General features: G+C 38.2%; 1 long non-coding RNA gene across 1 annotated transcript in view; it reads left to right on the top strand.

The window, feature by feature from the left end:
- LOC109552215 (uncharacterized) overlaps positions 1-15459 on the top strand; it is a 292534-nt gene that overhangs the window by 177949 nt on the left and 99126 nt on the right. The window contains exon 4 of the long non-coding RNA XR_002178979.3: positions 14462-14591. This is a non-coding gene — a long non-coding RNA (uncharacterized lncRNA). The remainder of the gene's footprint in view (positions 1-14461; positions 14592-15459) is intronic.

Below are 15459 nucleotides of genomic sequence, written 5' to 3'. Positions count from 1 at the left end.
TGATACAGTATAGATATAAGCAGTGTCATACACCATATCACTTGTTCTGAATTAATCTCATGATGTTGGTATATATGTAAATCGTATGTAAATAATAACTAAATTAAATTCACATGTAATTTATGTAACCTACATATGTATGTGAAATAAATGAGAAATGGGTGTGCTATGATTTTAGAAAAATCAAGAAAGCTTCTGAGGAGGTATGAGTATGGGTATATGTAGTTTGAGCCAGTGATGTGCAGGATTTAAATAACTGGGAGATGTAGGGAGGGATGTTAGGTGGAGTGCTATGGATAGAATGATTGTGGTGTTGTGTTGATGGAGCTATTATCAGGGTGGATGATTTGACCTTTCTTGCTGCATCAAAAGATAAGAACTGACTGTATCAATTTACATTCCCACCAACAGTGCAAGAGGGTTCCCTTTTCTCCACACCCCCTCCAGCATTTATTGTTTGTAGATTTTTTTTTTTTTTTTTTTTTTTTTTTTTTTTTGCGGTACGCGGGCCTCTCATTGTTGTGGCCTCTCCCGCTGCGGAGCACAGGCTCCGGACGCGCAGGCTCAGCGGCCATGGCTCACGGGCCCAGCCGCTCCGCTGCATGTGGGATCTTCCCGGACAGGGGCACGAACCCGTGTCCCCCCCCCTGCATCTCAACCACTGCGCCACCAGGGAAGCCCTGTTTGTAGATTTTTTGTTGATAGCCATTCTGACCAGTGTGAGATGATATCTCATTGTAGTTTTGATTTGCATTTCTCTAGTGATTAATGATGTTGAGCATTCTTTCATGTGTTTGTTGGCCATCTGTATATCTTCTTTGGAGAAATGTCTATTTAGGTCTTCTGCCCATTTTTGGATTGGGTTGTTTGTTTTTTTCATATTGAGCTGCATGAGTTGCTTGTATGTTTTGGAGATTAATTCTTTGTCAGTTGCGTCATTTGCAAATATTTTCTCCCATTCTGAGGGTTGTCTTTTCGCTTTGTTTATGGTTTCCTTTGCTGTGCAAAAGCTTTGAAGTTTCGTTAGGTCCCATTTGTTTATTTTTGTTTCTATTTCCATTTCTCTAGGAGGTGGGTCAAAAAGGATCTTGCTGTGATTTATGTCATAGAGTGTTCTGCCTATGTTTTACTCTAAGAGTTTGATGGTGTCTGGCCTTACGTTTAGGTCTTTAATCCATTTTGAGTTTATATACCCTGAGAAAACCATAATTCAAAAAGAGTCATGCACCAAAATGTTCATTGCAGCTCTATTTACAATAGCCAAGATATGGAAGCAACCAGTGTCCATCAACAGATGAATGGATAAAGAAGATGTGGCATATATATACAATGGAATATTACTCAGCGATAAAAAGGAATGAAACTGAGTTATTTGTAGTGAGATGGATGGACCTAGAGACTGTCATACAGAGTGAAATAAGTCAAAAAGAGAAAAACAAATACCGTATGCTAACACATATATATGGTATCTAAAAAAAAACACAAAAAATAAAATGAAAATGGTCAGAAGGGCCTAGGGGCGCCACCAGGGATGCCCTAAGTAATGTATTTTAAAAAGAAAGGACTAGGGCTTCCCGGGTGGCACGGGTGGTTGAGAGTCCGACTGCCGATGCTGGGAACCACGGGTTCGTGCCCCAGTCCGGGAAGATCCTACATGCCACAGAGCGGCTGGGCCCGTGAGCCATGGCCGCTGAGCCTGCGCGTCCGGAGCCTGTGCTCCACAACGGGAGAGGCCACAACAGTAAGAGGCCTAAGAACTGCAAAAAAAAAAAAAAGAAAAGAAAGGACTAAAATGTAGCTGTTTTAATTGACTGTACATGGAGTTGGTGGGAGCTTCTGTTCTCTATGCCTCACTGACATACATAGCAGGTATTGCAATGATAAGACAAGATGGGATGGTGGTTACAGTGAGATAATATCAAGGAATATGAAGATAAAGGAATGGAGATGAATAGTATTTTAGTAGGAAAAATAACAGGACTTGGTACATGACCAAAGGTTGGCAATGGCAGAGAAGGAAATCATACAAATTGATAAGTTGACTTAAGGAAATAAAATGGGAAAAGAGAAAAATAAAAATAACCTTGAATGACTCTAATTTATGTTTAAGTAGAGGAGGATGAAACCATATCGGTATTAATATCTAGAGAGGCCACAATGAATTGTAAAGGATGTGTTGGCACAGAATTAAAGGAAGAGATTGTTTTAGGTTGATGAGAATTCTCTACACTAATACATGTGGATAAAAGGTCAAGAAATGCAATTTTTAAGACTGTTTAAAAAATTCAGTAATGAAGAGGCTCTTGCTGCCCTTGGTACAACTAGTTCCTTTAGGGCTCTGGTCCTAAGAATTGCAGGAAACTTGAGAGTCAAATCTTTCTCTGCAGGTGTCTACCCATTTTCCATGGCTAGTCACCCTAATATAAGGGTTTATTGAAGATACTGGATGCCAGCACAGATGTTATAGTTTGCCTTAGGAGTAAGGGGATTGCATAGGAAGCAAAAAAATGCTGAAGTCCGTTGATAGTGAGTAGATCTAAGAACGAGACTAAATATGAGAAGGAATCCAGAGACCATGGGCCCAGGAGGAGCGACAGGCTTGGAATATAATGGCAGTTCAGAGTAGAGCTTTTTTCAGAATCAAAAACCATCAGTGGAACTTGGAGAATCAGGCAGATGACTGAAACAATGTCTCATCATCATCCGGCAGTTCATCAGTTTCAGTTCCAGGTTCCTGGCCAGGCTCCCATGGTTCCCATGGCAGTTACTGCTCCTGAGTCTGTGCTCCAGTAAGCCACGACTTCCTGTATTCACCTGTCTGTCTCTCCAATCTCAGGGGGCAGAGATTTGCCCTGTGTCCTTCCCTCTCTTAAAGATCCAAAAACAGTTGTCAATTTTTAAGTCTGTTCAGCTTTTCACTTGTTGTTAGGATGGAGTGTTGACTTCCAAGCTTTTTATATACAGTACCAGAACCAAGAAGTTACCTATTCAGACAAATATTTTTTGTTTCCCCCAATTTTGATATAGTTACCTCATCATATGCATTCCTACTGCACCCTAAACTTCCTCTAAGAAGTCCCACTCAGATCGTAATATAAATTAGACTTACCTGCTTCTCTTCCACAGACATGAAGAATCTAGACTCATTCATCAATGTAGTCTCAGTATAGAGCACAATAAGCAGAGAAGTTCTCAATAAATAGTATTGAATTACTAAGCAACTAAAAGATAACAAACATTGTCTTGGGTTTAACAAAAGTCTAACAATACCTTAATCCATATTTAGTATTTCACAGCAGGCCTGCCGTCATCCATCAGTGCCACAGCCAATGTAGATGTCCCTAACCAATGATGCCACTCTCCCATTCTCAATCTTAAGTAGGGCATTATAATTCCTCTAAACATGCATCCACTTCCAACCACCAGCATTTTCCATGTGGGATAAAATTATTTTTCTCCCATGTCCTAGACTCTACAGACTAAATCTAAACTGGTGACTTAATGTTCTTAAGCCTCTCCTAGGTTCTTGGGTTTTTTTTGTGTGCTGTGTTGACACATTGATACTACATTTTTTGGAAGAATAAAAAAGCTGCTGCTGATAAAAGTGTGTAATTTTAGATTCTAAGAAAGGCCAAGATTTTTTCCAATAAGACTGGATGGTAAATCTTAGTATTTATGCTTGGTGTTGGTTGCTGAGACCCTTGACAAAAAAATGGAATAAAACAGGTCATTAACAACATTCATTCATTACACACATTCATGCTGCAGAGATTTATTAGTTATTTACTGGGTGTTTAAAACTGTGCTGTGGTTACTATGGTGAATCAAGCATTATCCTCACCTTTGAAGAGCTTACAGTCCATCCAGCCAGAAAGTCATGTAAGAGACTAATTACAGTAACACGTGGTAAGGCCTGTAAATGAGTAATGCACAAAGTCCTATGGGACAAAATAGGAAAAATCACTTAATAGTGACAGGAACAAGAAGGAAAGCTCCACTGAAGAAGTGATACAGAGTCACGGCTCCAAAAGGGAGATCTTGGTGCTTTTCTGCAGTCCTATACCACGCCCCAGTCATCCAATCAGGCTCCTTCTTCCCTCAAAGACTAGTTTCCTCTGCCTCTTTTTCTCCCTACTTTCACATGATGGCTTTAATTCCTATTTCACTGAGAAAATGAAAGTATTTAGAAAAGAACTTCCAGAAGTTCCCAATGTCATTTTATCTACCTACTGCTCCAACGCTCTGTGATCCCCATCTGATCGCATTCCCTTCTACCATCCTCTACCATGCTCACTCCATGCTCAGCCTACAGGCCTCCTCAGTATTCCTCCAACCAACAAGGCCTATATTCCTGCCTCAGAACTTTTGCACTTGCTGTTTCCTCTGCCTCAAACTCTTTCTCCAGACATCTGAAGAACTTGTTCTCTCGCATCATTAATGTCACAGCTGAAATGCTGCCTTATGTCTAAAAATCTACCCTGGCTGTCCTATATAAATTGCATCTTCTATCCACAGTTTTATATTCCCCCAAACCTGCTTTATTTTTCTCTGTACTTCTTACCCCTAATCACAGGCTACATTCTCTATCCTGTTTACTTTTTCAATACCCCCAATAAAAAATGAGCTCCATGAGGACAGAAATATTAACAGCATTGTTCACTAATATCTTCCCATTGCTTAGAACAGAGACTTTCATATATCAGATACAATAACTATTTTTGAATGAAAGAATGGATTGAATGAGTGGAAGCTAGCACATAAGTTATGCTCAACAAATAATACTTACTGAAAAAATTAATACAAGGTAAAGAAATAAATTAATACTTGATAATTTCATACAGTGGAGAGAGAATATCCAAAGATCATAGTACAAACCTTTAAGAGTAGGTCTTATACCTTATAATTTTTGTAGATCTGGTGTCTACCATAGTGTCTGGTAAACTGTAGATATGCACTGAATAAATGAATGAAAACTAAGTACTACTCATTAAATCCATTAAGTCCATTCAAGTCTGTCAAGTCATGCTTGAATATTTAATGACATGGGTCAATATTTTCAATAAATATTTTGCGACAGAGGCATGTTGTAGAACTTTCTGTATAGTATGATTCTCATATGTAAAAGAATATATTTAGGATAACTCTTTTTAAAAAACGTTAACAGTGGTTATATCTAGGTTATGACACAAAGATGAGTCATATTTTGTTTATTTCATAATTTCTATAATTCTTGTTCTTAAATCAAAGTAAAAATATTATAAAAATCACATTATGGTACAAAAATAGGAGTGGAAGAAATAGGAAAGAGAAGGCAACCATTAGTGATCTGGGGTTTAAGATGACCTTTTTACATTAGTGCAGCTGTATGAACCATTTGAATGGTTGGTATTTATGTGTGGTACCCAAAGGCTGAGCTGTCATCAGTTGTCAGAATGTCGCTTGAACACCTGTCAAGTGACAGGATATTATTCATTCATCTTCCTCAGCTATAAATTTGGAATCCCAATTCAATTTAAAGCTATTTATTGAGCTCTTAATATGTGCCTGGCAGAGTGCCTGGCACAGGAACCACAAAGGTAAACAACGCACAGTTCGTGACCTCGTGGCTTTCCATTCAGACAGAAGAGAGACATGTTTCAAAACAAAGGCAAGGCAAACAGGCTGGCAAGCAAAACCCACCTAATTCAGTGTAATGTTTCTAATGAAATCTGCGTGAGGGCAGGGACAAAGTCTGTCTTATCCACTTTTCATTCTTTGTGCCAAACATAGTGCCCCAAATGCAGAAGGCCATCAACAGCTATTTGTTCAAATTTAATTTAATGAATGAAAAGTGAAACTCTCAAGGTATGTGGTATTGTTAACCAGAATTCCTTCTTCAAATAAAATATTGGTTTCTGTTCTTCCTTAGAGGTGGTTCCATGAATGTTAATAACTAGGTCTGATGTAAATGAGTTGTTCTTAGATTTGAAAATTTCACGAAATGCATGCCTTATTTAGCAAGGATGGGAGCCTTAACTGCAGGTGGAAAACTTCTTCAAAGATTTGCATATAGCCCAGACATGGCCTTCCTTTCCATCTTAGTAATGGAAATTAACTGGAAAGCTAAACATATAGACAATATGTAAAGGGAAAAGAGATTGGATTTTGAGCCTGAACAACGTGGATTTTACCCATAGCTTTTTAATATCTAGCTTGGGACGTAGAGTAAATTGATTAATCTCTCTGAGCTTGTTTCTTCATCCTTAAAAATGAATGGTTAGATACATCTCAGGATTATTGTGGAAGTTAAATAAAATTATGTGTGAAAATTTCCATGAAAATTAGAGCTAATAAATATGGTGTATTAATTTTCTAGGGCTACCATAGCAACGTACCACACATTGGGTGAATTAAACAGCAGAAATTTATCTTCTCACAATTCTGGAAACTAAAAGTCCGAAATCAAGGTGTCGGTAGGGTTGGTTTCTTCTGAGGCCTCTCTCTGTGGCTTGGAGATGGTTGTCTTCTCCCTGTGTCTTCCCTCTGTGTTTACATCTGTGTCCCATTCTTCTCCAGATTGGATTAGGGCTGACTAATGATCTCCTTTTAACTTAATTAGCTCCTTAAACACCCCACCTCCAAGTAGAGTGGCATTCTGAGAAACTGGGGGATTAGGACTTCAACGTATGAAATTGGAGAGGGACACAATTCAGCCCACAACACATGAGTTTCCTTTCTTATCTCCTCCTCACTTTTTGGGGTAGAATTTTGATACTCTTATTCATTGAAAGCTACTGGTAAATGAAAGACACCTCCCACCACCATCACAGAAGGTAAGCAAAGCTATGGGCGTGGCTTAGCAGAGTGAAGGTTTTTCTTTGGGATCAATGTTTACTCCCAGATGCAGCATGGGTTTAATGTAGATACATTTTGACATTTTAGACCTGATAGGAAATGGGAAGCTTTATAAACTACTTAAAAATATTGTGTGTGTTTATACACAAACTCTTAAATGGAAAGAAACGGGAGCTCATGGACTAGTTTCAGCTCATTGGACTACTCTTAAAACTTGATTCCCACTAACATGCTGTATAAATGAGAAACATGGAATAAGACTAAGTATATAGATGCTCTGTGTTGCAGGACTCGTTGATTGTCCTGGCCGAGCTCAGACAGGTACAATACTACCAGCGTCATTTTCTGTGCATAGTAAAATTGATATAAAGAGCAGCTCAATAGAAGAGATAGTCTGCAGTGAAGAGTTTATAACACTTGTCATAATGGATCTGTCAGAAAAAAAAAGTGTTTACAGTTCATTGCAGATTATAAAATATTTGCTAAATCAGCAGTAGAAGTCGAAGCTCAGATAAATTTGCTGCAAGGGTATAATACGACGCAGCATAACATAAATACACCCAGTAGAAGAGTAGGAGAAAAAAAGCAGCAACAACTTAGTTCTGAGCAGGATTTGATTTATGTCATGCATAAATATAAGGGGTATTACAGAGATAGTGCATTAGGACATTAACACAAATCAAGATCTCCTGTGCCACGCAGGGTTGCTTGCCCAACAATAAACAGTGGCAGTGCCAGGTAAGTTGCTGCAGTTTCTTTTTGAGCTCGTTTCAAGATGGGAAGTTTCTAGTTGTGGAATAGCAATGTAATTACGAAGAGTGTGTTAGGATGTCTAACTGGAACTCGACTGTGTGGACCATTGCCTGACCATTGACGCAACTCTTCCTAGATAGATAACTGCCGGTTCTGAATTTTGAAAAGGAAAACAAAAAAAAGGGCTATAATGGAAAGGTTAATGATCTTTTCGGAAGCAACTCTTCTTTGGTGGAAAGAAGTTAGTAAATATATTTAAGAGTTTGCTCTCTGTTTATAAGGTGACAGGAGAAGGCCCTGGCAACCATGTTAGTCCTCTGTGCCTGTCCCCCTCCCAACCCCTTGGTGACAGCTGTGTGAATCACGAGTGATCACCAAACACAAGTTGGACAAATATGACTCTTTCTGCCAGAATTTGGAATTGCTCGTGAATAAGGTAGTCTCTGTGTCATTAAATCTGTAATATGCTCGCTCCTGTGTGACACTGCATACCCTGCAGTCCACCACTGGGCTGGAACAAGGGTATATACCCTCTGCTCCCAATTGCTGCTTCCAGACAATTCTTCCCACCTTTACACAAATTCTCACTACCCAGCCTTGTTGTCCTCACCTATATACTCTTGGGTCACTTCTTAATTTTTTGAATATTGTAGCTCTTGGTTCATTCCAACAATACCCCATCATAACTATTAGTGATTTTAATGTCCATCAGGATGAAAGTTCCATTTTATTGGACTATCGAGTCTTAGCTTTCTCTGATTCAATAAATGTGTCCTCTACTACATTAACCACGTATTGTCAAAGTCATATCCTAAGTCAAGATATGACTTGTAAATGCAATCTCTCTGTAGTCTAAATTTTAGGCATCCTGCATTTAGACCATCACCTCTTATCTTTCTAAGTTCCTCCTTGGAGCACCTAACAAATTTTCTACTTTGCCAGGACCTTCACTCTTGATTTTTATCTCACTTTTAATGGCCCTCATTTCCCCTACTTTCTGTGTCCTGTCCTCATTTTGATTCTTAAACAGCTTGGATTTCATGGTCCATCATTGCACTAACTCCCTTGCACATGTTTTCAATTATCTTGCTCATTTCTCACTTTATATACTCACCTGACAAAATTCTAACCCTGATTATCACTAACTCCCTTCCCATAGCTTGACTAAACCGCACAACTGAGCATGGCTGGAGAAAAGCACAACCATCCTGCTCTGTCCTATTGTAAAACCTTGGCCACTATTCTCAGGTGGACTCTTACTTCTGCCAAGCAATCCTAACTACATTTCTCTATCCATTCACTCTCCTACAAACCTAGTTCACCTCTTCTCTTCTTTCCTTAAACATCTAACACCTCCTCTTCTCTCCTCCATCTTGGACATCTGCCTTGTGTTCTATTTCACTGAGAAAATAGATACTGAGGAAATAACTTCCACAAATTTCCACCCACTAACCTGCATCTTTGCCCATGTATTTCTTCCTTTCCTCTTGTTAAAATGGAGGAGCTGTGTGCACTCCTCTCTGGGGTCAACATCTCCACTTCTGCCTTGGTTCCATTCTCTCTAACCCACTTAAGAACATCATTTCAGTAATTCTCCTCTCCTTCATTATTAATTTTCCTCATCTACCAGATCATTCTCCCAAGCCTGCAATATCGCTCATCTTAAACAACAGCAGCAATGACAAAAACTCATTTGATGACTATCTCTCCACCTATTGGTGCAATTCTCCAATCCTGCTTGTCTTACAGCAGAGATTATCTGTACCTGCTGTGTCTCTAATTCCTTTTTTCCCCATTCTCTCTTGAACCATCTCTAATCAATCTTTCCACACCATTTCACGGAACTGCCTTTGTAAATGTCAGCATTGTCCTTCTTGTGACTAAACCTAACAGTCTTCATTCTAGTCAGCTGCTTATCAGAATTTGATGCAGTTGATTGCTACATCCTTAATTTTTAAATCTTTCTTCCATTGGCCTATAGAGCATGAGAGATTCTTGATTTTCTCTTATTTTACTGGCCTCTTGATCTCAGTGTCCTTTGCTAGTCCTCTTTTATTGCCTTGACAACCAAAATTCTCAACTCTTAGACTTCTCTCCCTATACTCACTCTCTTTGAATCTCATTGTTTTCATCTAGACTCAGGGCTTTAAATACCATTTATCTGTTATTAACCCTCAAATATATATGTCTATCCCAGCCTTCTCTTCTGAAGTTCAGATTCACATATCAAATTTCCCACTCATCTTCTCCACTTGGATGTACCATATAAAACGCATTTCAAATTTAATGTGTCCAAAACTAAATTCCTAATATTCTTCCTCCTATGCTTTCCAAAGCCACTGTTCCTGTAGGATGGCAACACCATCCTTCTGGGTGCTGAGGCCAACCATTGTTGGAAGGAAATTGCCATTGGTTGATTAGTGCCGTCTTTTCTTCTCAGGGACAACTGATGATTCAAACCTTGATCAAATCTTCCCCCACTACAGTAACTTATGAGATTTACAGGAGTATAACAGATCCAAGCTGAGTGAGATTCTGGCCAAGGTTATTATATACAGGACCAAGCACCTGTGCCTCATTGTTGAGCTTGTTTGTCAAGTCATGACTAACCAATATTTAAGAGAGACTGTTGCACCAGAAAATGAGCACAAAATATAAAAGCAGAAGGGACCACAGAGATGATGGTTTCCCTGAGCTGACATCAACCTGTCCCACTCAGCTTCTTCTCTTACGAACCTGTGCATGCAGAATGCATGCAGAATGCAAAGTGGTTTGGGGGTTTCAGAAATTGTGAGTCAGATCTCTGCTATGCCATTGTCATGAATTCTACATTGATTCTTATCCTGCATCCTTTCTTAAAGCTAAATAAGTGAAATATTGTGAAATATTAGTGAAATATTGGAGAAATATTAGTATTAGTGAAATATTGTATCTAATGAACTTGACCGTCAGTCTGAAACCAAGACCAATGCTGCTGGTCAATTCTTGTGAGTGTTGCAGTTTGGAATCACATCCAACTCATTTTCTTCTCTCCATTCCACATATTCAGTCCATTAACAAGTTATGTTGGCTGTATTTTCAAAATATATTCAGAATCTGAGAAATCTCACTCACCTGAACTGCCCTAATCTGATCTTAGCCATAGTCAACTCTCTCCTAGATGATGTAACCTTCTAGAGAGCAGCCTTCTAACTGCTGTCTCTGTTCTTTCCCCGTCCACCCACTTCTCCTCAAAACTGCAGCAAAGTGTTCCTTGCAAGACTTGAGTCAGACTATGTCACTCTTTTTTTTTTTTTTTTTTTTTTGCTTCAGCTAAGTGATTTATTCAAAGACTTCTTGTGAGGTGCAGTGGGTATAATTTTTTTTTTAACATCTTTATTGGGGTATAACTGCTCCACAATGGTGTGTTAGTTTCTGCTTTATAACAAAGTGAATCAGTTATACATATACATATGTTCCCGTATCTCTTCCCTCTTGCTTTCACCTACATGATCTTATATAATTCTTACTTTAGCCCTGAAAGCTAGAGATTTTTTTTAATTCTAAATTTTATATTTATGTGGCTCAAAGAATCTAACGAAAATGTCCACGATCTTATGGCTCATCTGAAGCTAGTAGTTACATTTTCCTTATCCCCAAGTTATGTGATAAAGGCAAGAGCTAAATTGAAAGACTGAGAGATTTTATTTTATCCTTCACACATGCAAAGAGTCCAAGGACTTGCTTAATATGTCACTTTTAATAGTTGCTCATTGAAATGTTCTATAGAAGTAACCTCCATTTCACTGCCTTCGATATTTTTCTTCAAAAAATAGATTGAAAAGGGGGTATCTAATTTTATTTTTATAAATCCTCATCCTATTGACCTTTCTACTCCAGTCACACTGGCATCCTTGTTATTTCTGCAAATGACCAGCCCTCCCACCTCGAGGACTTTGCACCTGCAATACTTTCTGCTGGAAGGTTCTTTCTCAGAATATTTGCATGACTTTGCACTCATCTCCTCGAGATCCTTGCTCCAACATCGTCTTCTCAATGAAGCTTTCCTTGCCTAAGGATAATCTTGGAATCTAAAATTACAACCGTTCTCCTTCTCTATTCTTCATAAACCCAGACTTGATAGATGCTCACTCAATAAATGCTAATTGAATAAAATAGATTGTGGGCTATTAAAAATATCTGATGTAATGGATACTCTTCACTTCTCAGTGGTCCACTTTTCTGGGCCAGTACACTCATCCCCCAGCTACTGTGAGTTCACTGTTAATGGCACACAGGCATTTCCGTCTCTGCCTACCAGTTGGTAACTCTTTTGTTATACCTTGGAAAGATAGCCCATCTCTAATGTCTGGTTACAGAGTGGTACAAAAGGCTGCCCTCTTGACTCAACTAAGGACTAATTATGGTGCATTAATTGTCCAGACACTGAGGTCAGACTGAAGCTAGTCTTCAGCTGAAAACATAACCTGGATTAGTATTTTCCGTATCTCCATCCTGGTTTCTTCACTACCCTTCTCCTCAGTTTCCTTTTTTAATAAATCACTTGAATAAGAAGTTCTCATTTCAAGTTCTACTTCTAGGGAACCCAACCTAAAATCCCTGAAAAAAGGATGAGGATTTATTTAAAAAATTAGATATAAGATCATGTAGGTGAAAGTACATAGTATAGTTCCTTACACGTGATCTATAAATCAGCATAGATTCCCATTGGAGGACTAAGGGCACGGGTAAGACACTGAAGCAGATGCTCACAACTTTTGTCTAAATGTGTTTTTTTAAACTTGTTGCGGATTGAGTTCCTTGGGAAATAGACTCTAAGACAGTGGTTAGCTGCTGACAGTATTCCTGCGGGCTAGGGTGAAAAGTCAAAGGGGAAGCCAGGTAGCACATGACATAGGTTCCCACAAATCCTAACATGTTAGAAGAAAATGGAGACCTCTATTCTTTCATTCAATCGCTCACTCAAGAAATATCTATTGAACTCATTATGTCTATGGCACTGTGCTGGGTGCTAGAGATATAATGAGGAATAAGACTTGGCCCTTGACCTTGAAAAGTCAATGGTCAATTGTGGCAGAAGGCTTGTATGTAAACAAATAAATACAAGCTGGTGAGTGCTATTTCAGAAGTAAGAAAAAAGTACTATGGGAGCACAAAGGACAGAACAACTCAGCATGGGAATTTGGGGAACTCCTCACCTTGGCTTCACCACTCATTTATGTCTAAGTAGCTGAGCTATTTCTACAGACAACTACAAAGAAACTGCTTTTGCATAATATATCACTTTCCATAGGTGTTCACTGCAACATTTTGAACTGTTGTTTAGAGCAAGAGTTTGTCTCCAGACAAATGTGTGCCCCAAACTCTCCATTTAGCTTATGGCATATAGCAAATCACATTCTTTCTCAAAAATTACAGAGATTTAGCTATGTGTGTCAAGGGATATGTATTCTTCAACTCAAGGAAATTTTAAATGGCTGAAGGTAGATATCCTTAGGGGGAAAAACTTATTTAAGGGAAAAAATTAAGGAACTGTCACTATTTGCTGTCAGACTGATTCAACATGGTGGTCAGACATAAGTACTCAGCAAATGTTGGTTGTTACTCATTAATAAAAATTACTGAGTCACTCAATAATCAAATGCATACTGAAGGCCTACAGGAATTACTGAAATTATGTATTTTTATGTTCTTTAAAAGCGTAAGTTAGACTTCCACGATGTGAATCTTGAAAATGACTTGATCATTGTCTGAACAACATATAATTTAATCGCTGATGTCAATGTATATTTATGAACTTTTGGAGATGCCCTAAAATAAAAAAGAAAACATTCCAGCTGAAGGTTCAAAGAAACAGAAAAACTAGAGCCTGATTTGGAAATTGGCCATGGAAAGCAGTGTGGAGTACCACAAAACAGGGACTTCTGAATCCCAGGAACCTGTGACTTTTTACTTAATCTCTCTGAGCCTCAATTTCTTTATTTACTAGAAAGGGAAAATAATATTATCCCCCAAAGTTATTGTAATGTTTAAATAAGCTAATAAATGTTAAGTGCTTGGCTCAGAGTAAGTACTCACAAATGTCAGTCTCTTTGCCTTTCTATCCCCTGAAAACACTTCCTAAGAAAATTACAATGAGAGGTTACAGTGTTTAATAGGACCAGCTCCATCCGTGAGTGAAAATAGCACTTTCATTTCAGTGTTCAGAAAGGTTAATGTCAATACACATTAAAATACCGATTGCATCATTAATGACCCATACTGTCATTTACATAAATAGATGAGAGTCACAGTGCCTTGTGTACATAGAGAACTTTGAGAGTTTTTATAAAACAGAAGAAAGACCATGGACATTGCTGCACGTCGACTTGAATTTTAATTCCAGCATCCCTGCAAAGTAACTGTGTGACCCTGTAGCTGTGATTACTTAACCTCTCTGAGAATCCATCATTCAATAAAATTGGGGATCAAATATTCCGACTCCATGGGGCTTTGGTAAGGATTAAATAAGATAACGTGCATTAAGTGTTGGGTATAGTCACGGTGTTTTAGTCGGTCAGTAAATGAGCATGGAATCTTGTGGCACCTCCAAGAATTTCATATCTGTCCTCCCCTTTTGGTTCCCCTAATTAACCCCTAATATCTATAACTGTCTTGCTCTTTCTTACTTTATGTTATAAAAGTTTTGAAAATAATTTCTCTGTGACATCAACCTTCACAGTCAGCTGCAAAGCCCATCCACTACATTTTATTCCAATTTATCAAATAGCGCCCAATACTGTGGTTAATAATATAGAAATGAAGTTTCAGGGCATAAACATTCATCAGATTGTGGATTGTTAGAGATATATTCTCTCTTCACCTCATTTTACAGATGAGGAGACTGTGATGATAAGGTTCCTCCTTTCCTGGGACGTAGAATATCTTCCAGGCACGTCACTGGCCATAAACAAGGTATAACTGACGTTAGCTCACGGTGTTCAGGATCACCTTCAGCCCATAAGGTAACACTTAATTTTTCTTTGATTATCGATTACTTTAATGCTATAAGAGTTTCCTATAATCTCTGACTTCAAATAGGCCTGCACTTGAATCTATAAATTTAACTCTGTCACCTTGACCACATTCCTCCACTTTTCTGACCCTCATTGCAAACTGGGGACAATAATGACTGTTATTAACTGGCGTATAGTGTTCACTCCACACTATTAATCAACAGCATAATTTCTCTCTCCTTTATTTCTAGCAGATGATAATTTCTTTGATGTCAGATGCTATGTTTATGTATCTTTGATGTCCCAGATAAATCTATAAATGTTGATAGATTTAAACCTTTTTTTTTTAAGTTGACAAAACTTTAGTAACCGATTGCCCCAATGATTACTGAATAATAACTATCATTTGTTGAGCACTTATGTCATGCCAAGCACTGTTCTTTGTGTTTCACATTTATTATTTCTTTTAATTTTATATCCATCACTGAAGTTGGTACTATTATTATGACCATTTTACAGATAAGGAAGATGAGTCACAGATGTTAATTTGTTAATAATTTTCCAAAATTCACATATGCAATAAGTCGGAAAGTGAGGATTTGAACCCAGGCAAACTGAGTGCTCACTGAACTGAATGAATGTTTTATTTACTCACAAGACTATTTTTAGAAGTTCAGGAGTAGAATAATCTGGATACATTTTCTTCAATCTTGTTGGTTGTTTTTGTTGTTTCTAATACTTCCTCATTGTTGGATCTCTGTTTTGCAAACCATATTATTGGAAACTATGGTAGTATAAATAGATTACATTGTATGACCCCTGTGTGATGTTCAAAGGAAAAGCTTCTGCCTTGAACTAACTAGATCCCATGACATTT

The sequence above is a fragment of the Tursiops truncatus genome, chromosome 8 (assembly GCF_011762595.2).
Source record: "Tursiops truncatus isolate mTurTru1 chromosome 8, mTurTru1.mat.Y, whole genome shotgun sequence".
NCBI classification, from domain to species: Eukaryota; Metazoa; Chordata; class Mammalia; order Artiodactyla; family Delphinidae; genus Tursiops; species Tursiops truncatus.
The sequence above is the reverse complement of the archived record's forward strand: the minus strand, read 5'-3'. Positions and strand labels throughout refer to the sequence as shown.